Below are 6,332 nucleotides of genomic sequence, written 5' to 3' on the forward strand. Positions count from 1 at the left end.
TTACCTATACACCTAGCCTATTAATAAGTCTACCGTAGTTCCTATTATAAGGCTTCGTTATAGATAGGACTAGACCTATATTTCTAGAATTAAAACTAAAGTATATAATACTAACAAACCCTAAAAAGCTAATAATAGTACCTAAAGCTAGCTTATTTAAGAGAGCTATCTTTACCTAAGAGGAACCTAAGATCTAATTAGAATTAGAAATTAAAGATAATAATAACGTTATAAACATACGCGAGTAGATTTACGCCCTTGCAGCTAGCTAGAAAGCTAATTATTTTAAGGTAAGAAATATATAAGAGTCTCTATAAGAGATCCTAGAAAGCCTTACAGCCCTATAAAATAGCCTAGCCTTTTCTTTTTAAAGCCTTAGCTAATTTATTTACTCTACTAAATATAATATACTAGGGAGTACGGATACAATAATAAAGTAATTAAAGTCCGTTAGACTCCTTAACCCCTAACTACTATTTAATAGAATAAACCCTATCTTTAAGAATTAGAGGATTTAAGTATAAGAAAAGCTCTGCGTTAACTATAACCATTTCCTTTTTAAAGAAGCTAAAATGCTCTACCTCTTTAGTTAAACTACTAGGGACGCCTAATAGCACCTTTAAGCCAGGTTTAAGAATAAGTCCCCTATCTAATTTATGTCTATTAATAAGATAATACGGTACTTAGCGGCTATTTATATTAACCTAAACAAAGTATAGGATACCTAGTATAATTATAATCGCCTAATAATAAAACTAAACTAACTCTTTACTAAATTTTAGACTTAATTCCTATATCTTATAGAAGAGGGCTAGGTCCCCCTTAAAAACCACTAATTAGACCTATATAATAAGCTAATAATCTAGCTATAAAAGAAGATTGCTATAACCTTAGATAGCCTACTAACCTATAATAGACTCGCAACTTATTGCCTATTATTAGACTTAAAACTAAAGTAGATTAACACCTACTCTAATTAGCAGAAGTAACTCTATAGCAATTAAAACTTATTAGCTATACTTATAGGAGCTAGAGTAGGAAGATAAGCTATAACTACTTTTATACTAAAGGCGGTTATATTTACGTACTGGCGAGCCTTACCCGACTAGCTGCATATAATACCCCTAACTAGTACTTATCGCAATACCCTAATTAACCCTGCCTTAGCTATGTGCTATAACTGCAATAAGAAGGGTTATTTTACCTTATTATGCCTAGAGCTAAAGAATATAGGCAATATTAAGGAAATGGAGGAAGGAGAAGCGTCTGGTAAGTTGGGAAAGGAAGAACCCTAAAAAAAAACCCCCCCCTAGGGTACTCTATTAATCTTAAAGAGATTAATTTAAGTTAGTTAATAGGTGGAAAATACTTTATAGTTCTATATATAGTATTTTAAAATGGATATAGAGTTAATATAACCGCCCTTATTAACGCTAGAGCAAATAGCTTTACCTTTATAAATACTACCTATATAATTAATGTTGCTAAGTTTTTAAATATAAAAGCTACCCTACTAAAGAAGCCTATTTAGGTAAAAGGCTATAACGGCTAAGTAGGTTAACCGGTTACCCACGTCTTAAAATTGTATATTTCTCTTAATAGATAACGCTAATATAGTATCCCGTTTTATATCCTAGACTTAGGGTCCTATAATATAATCCTTAGCCGAAAATAGATGTCTTATTTTAATATTTGGCTAAATATACGGTAAAGATAGTTTATCTAGCCGGAGGATAGACTAAAGATACTCTCCTTTATTAGAGAAATCCGAACTAACTATAAAATACTAGCTATAAAGGCTAATCCTACCTACTAGTAAAATATTTAGGCCTGTAACCTAGCCTTTACCTAAAAAAACGTACGCCGCGAAGCTAGAAAGAACTCTATACTAATATAGATACTCTCCTAAAGCGCTATAGATAGTAATATAAATGACGTTTAAATTACGTAGACTTAACCGGTATAGAAAAGAACGTATTAATAGGATATAAGGGATAACCTCTAAAAGATATAATAGGAGCTAAAAGAAGTAATAATAACGCTAGTACCCTAGAAGTCCCTAAAGCTATATACGCCCCTATTATTATATAACCCCCCTACTATAGATATTACCGTAATTAGTACTATAACGTTTTACTTTAATATATACCAGAAGGATAATAAGGTTTTTATAATAAGCCTATATAAGATTAACCAAATTATTAATAATAGGGAGGAAGAGCTAGCTAAGGAAACCGATGAGGAACTAGTTAAACGCCTTCTCCTTATTATTTATATAAATTATAAGGATATATTCTTTAAGGTAGCTTTAGATAAATTACCCCCTTACTAGATATATAATTATAAGATTTAATTAGAAGCTAATAACTCGCTAGGTTATAGCCCCCTTTACTAATAATTAATAGATAAGCTAAAAGTAATAAAGTAGTACCTAATTAATAACCTAGGTAAAGGGTTTATGGGGCTAGGTTAAGCCCCTTTTACTTTTTTTATTCTATTTGTGACGAAGCCTAATAAGGGCTTTTACTTTTGTATTAACTATTAGAAACTAAATACTATTACTTAAAAAGATTAGTATCCTATTTCTTTAATTAATAAAACCCTTATACGTTTAAGCCGGGTAAAGATCTTTACTAAACTTAATATTTATTAAGCTTTTTACTAAATTAGGATAAACCCCACATTTAAAGATTTAACAACGTTTTATATCTATTATAGTTTCTATAAATATAAAGTTTTTTCTTTTAGACTAATAAACGGACTAACTATGTACTAAAAGTATATAAATAACGTTCTTTTTAATTACTTAGACGAATTCTATATAGTATACTTAGATAATAAACTTAAGTATTAAGTTTATATTAAGAAGGTCCTAGAGAAACTACGGAACGCGGGCTTATAAGTTAATATTAAGAAATATAAGTTTAGGGTAAAACGTATAAAGTACCTTAGGTTTATTATAACTATAAAAGGAATTAAGGTTAATATTAAGAATATAGAGGTAATCCGTAACTAGAAGCCCCCTTATATAGTAAAAGGAATCTAGTTCTTTCTTAGCTTTTATAACTTCTACTACTAGTTTATCTATAACTATAGAATTATAGTAAAACCTCTTATATAACTAACTAGGAAAGATATACCTTTTATCTTTAATAATAACTATATAGAAGCCTTTAAAGAGATAAAAGATTAGCTTATCTTCTCTTTAATTCTTTATTACTATAACCTAGACCTTAAATTAATGCTAGAAATAAACGCTTTTAATAAAGTTATAGCGGGAATTTTATTGCAGTTATATCTAGACAGTAAATAGTACCCTATTGCCTTTTTCTTATAAATAATAGACCTAGCTAAGTGTAACTATAAAGTATATAATAAAGAAATGCTAGCTATTATTTAATTACTATTCTAATAGCGCGTAAAGCTTAAAGGTATAAACTCCTAGATTAAGATATATATAGATTATAAAGCCCTAGAGTACTCTATAACTATAAAGCAGCTTACTAAATATTAAGCTTATTAAGCTAAAATATTCTTCTAATTCTTTTTTACGATTATATATTGTTCTAGTAAGTAAAACTTTATGGCTAATATATTAACCTAAAGGGAATAAGATATAGGAACCTAGAATAAGCTAAAGGCCTAATACTAGATACGCGCCCTCCTCTATTCTAGATAGCTTAACCTATAGATTTTTAAGGAGCTAGACTCTAAGTAGAATAATTTAGCACCTATAAAAAAGTCTTAAATAAACTAATAGGGCTAATTAATTGCATTTTAACTGCGAACCGTACGGCTAACTCCCTAAAGGCCCTCCGCGACTAAACTATAAAAGGTAACCCTAATTTAGAAATAGAAGAAGGACTACTTCTATATTAAGAATAACTTATAGTTTTAGATATTAATAACTTATAGACAGAGCTAATCCGTAAAGCCTACTATTAAGTCTTAATAGTATACCTTAGCTAAGATAAGACCTACTAACTACTAACGCCCCGTTACTACTGGCGAGGACTTTTATTAGATATGGATTAATTTATAAGAAACTGCTACGCCTATAGGCGTGTAGATACCCCTAGGGATTGCACCCCTAGGTAGCTATAACTGCTACTAGTTCCAAAACGCCTGTGGCAATATATTATAATAGACTTTAAGTTGTTTTTAAAGGATGCCTACGGCCAAGATGCGGCCTTTATAGTAATTAACCAATTATATAAGTAATCCGTCTCCCTCCCTTATTTTAAGACTATAACTATAAAGGATATGGCCCGCCTCTATGTTAATAATATTTATTAGTTCTACGGCGCCCCTAAATTAATTATCTTTAACCGTAATCTCTAGTTTATATTAAATTTCTAAAATGAACTTTACTATATCCTTAGGATTAAGATTAAGCTCTCTATTATATTTTACCCTTAGACTAATAGCTAAACTAAGATTATAAACTAGTACCTTAACTAGCGACTACGTCCCTTTATAGACTACTTGTTACGGCACTAACCTAACGTATACTATTTTATACTATCTCGTACTGTTTCCTACTGTTAGCTAGACCACTACTAGTACCTTAGCGGCCGGCCCTACTATTTATATACAATACCCCCTTTCTACCTTCTTCTCCTCTTTATACTACAACGTAGTTATTTAGTTTACTTTATTGCAGTACTGTAACAGTTTGTAGTATCTCTAATTACACCCTATCGCGATCTTTATTTTTCCCAGTATAATCGCGACCTGGCGCGATTAACAATACTATACTATAGTTTTAGACAATCTTAGCATAGTCTTAGTATAGCCTTAGTACAGTTTTAGCAATCTTAGTATTATAGTTAGCCTTATAGATTCCGATTGCCTTACCCAGATCTTCTAAAATGGGCGACTATAATATAGACAACGTCCCGCTAACGAACCCTCGCAAAGCGCTCGCCCGCCTCCTTAATACCTCCTATACTAATATTACCTAAGTAATTAGGAACGGTCCTAAATACCTAAAGGACCTTAATATGGCAGGAACCTTTTAGTAACTCTCTATATATACAGCCTTCTTAACTAGTATTAAGAGCGGCCTTTAAGCCGTCTATAGTAAAGGCTAAACTGTAAAGTCTTAACTTAAAAAAGCTTAATACAGAATTAACTCCCTTAAGACACTTAAACTATATATTAAATAATACGAATAGTAAGCCCTTATATATACCAAGACTATATAAAACCTAAGCTTTTAGATTACTATATTTACTAAAACTATTACCAATAAGAACCCTACTACTAGCTCCCCTCTTTTAACTAAGCCCTATAGAAAAAAGTATAAAGTAAAAAATCCAACCCTATTTAATAGTAAGGGATCACTAATTAAAAAGTAAGAAAATTTTAAAATATAGGAAATAAAAATCTAAGGCGTTTTCTGGAGGGATGTAAAGTGCTTTAAGACCCTAATAGACGAAATCCTCTATATATTAGATATGCTAATAAATAAGGCTTATAACTATATTAAATATAGCCTTAATACGCTATGTATATACCTAAATATAACCTAAGCGGCTAAAAATAAGTTAAGACCGAGAAATAAAAAGTGGATTTGCTTAAGAAGAATATTTCCTCTAAAATAAAGGACCTAGCCTTTACCCTTAGCTATAAAATCGGTAATACTAACTATAAAGGCTAGAGTAAGTAGATGGATGTGTTCGCTTATAACCTATAAAACTATACCCACTATACTAAGTTAAATACCGCTAGCGGCTATTAACTTATATTACTATAAAATAACCTAATAGACCTAGACGCCGTTAAGTTTAGTAGCGGTAGTAATAGCCTCCCTAATAACGTCTAAAGATATTATATAAATAACAGACTTTATATAGCGTGTAGTTAACCTAGCTATTAAAAAGATGCTTATAACCCCTAGCAAAACCTAAATCCCCTTTTAATACTACCGCGCTAACCCCCCCTAGCCGCGGCGGATTCTTTAATAGAGGGGATAGTAATTAAGGCAGTAACCGCGGACGAGGATATAGGTTTAGATACAGAAACCTACCCCTGTAATTCCCTTCCCTAATATAACCCTAGCTAATAGTCCTATACGCAAATTATAGATAAGTACTCTATATTACTACTAACTGTAAGACCGGCTATATTATCGGCGAAGTACCCCTTAGCATATATATACCGTTAGAGACTAATATGTTAGGATATACTAGCTAAGATTATAGCTACTAGCCAAGCCCTATAATGTAGCCATTAAAAGGCTAACCCTTAGACTAAGTTGTATTTAAGGGTTAAAACTATATAGGGAGGAGGATAAAAGGATTAAATCTATACTACTAGATTAGTCAGAC

This window comes from Cenococcum geophilum (assembly GCF_001692895.1).
Source record: "Cenococcum geophilum 1.58 unplaced genomic scaffold K441scaffold_12, whole genome shotgun sequence".
In the NCBI taxonomy this organism is placed as follows: Eukaryota; Fungi; Ascomycota; class Dothideomycetes; order Gloniales; family Gloniaceae; genus Cenococcum; species Cenococcum geophilum.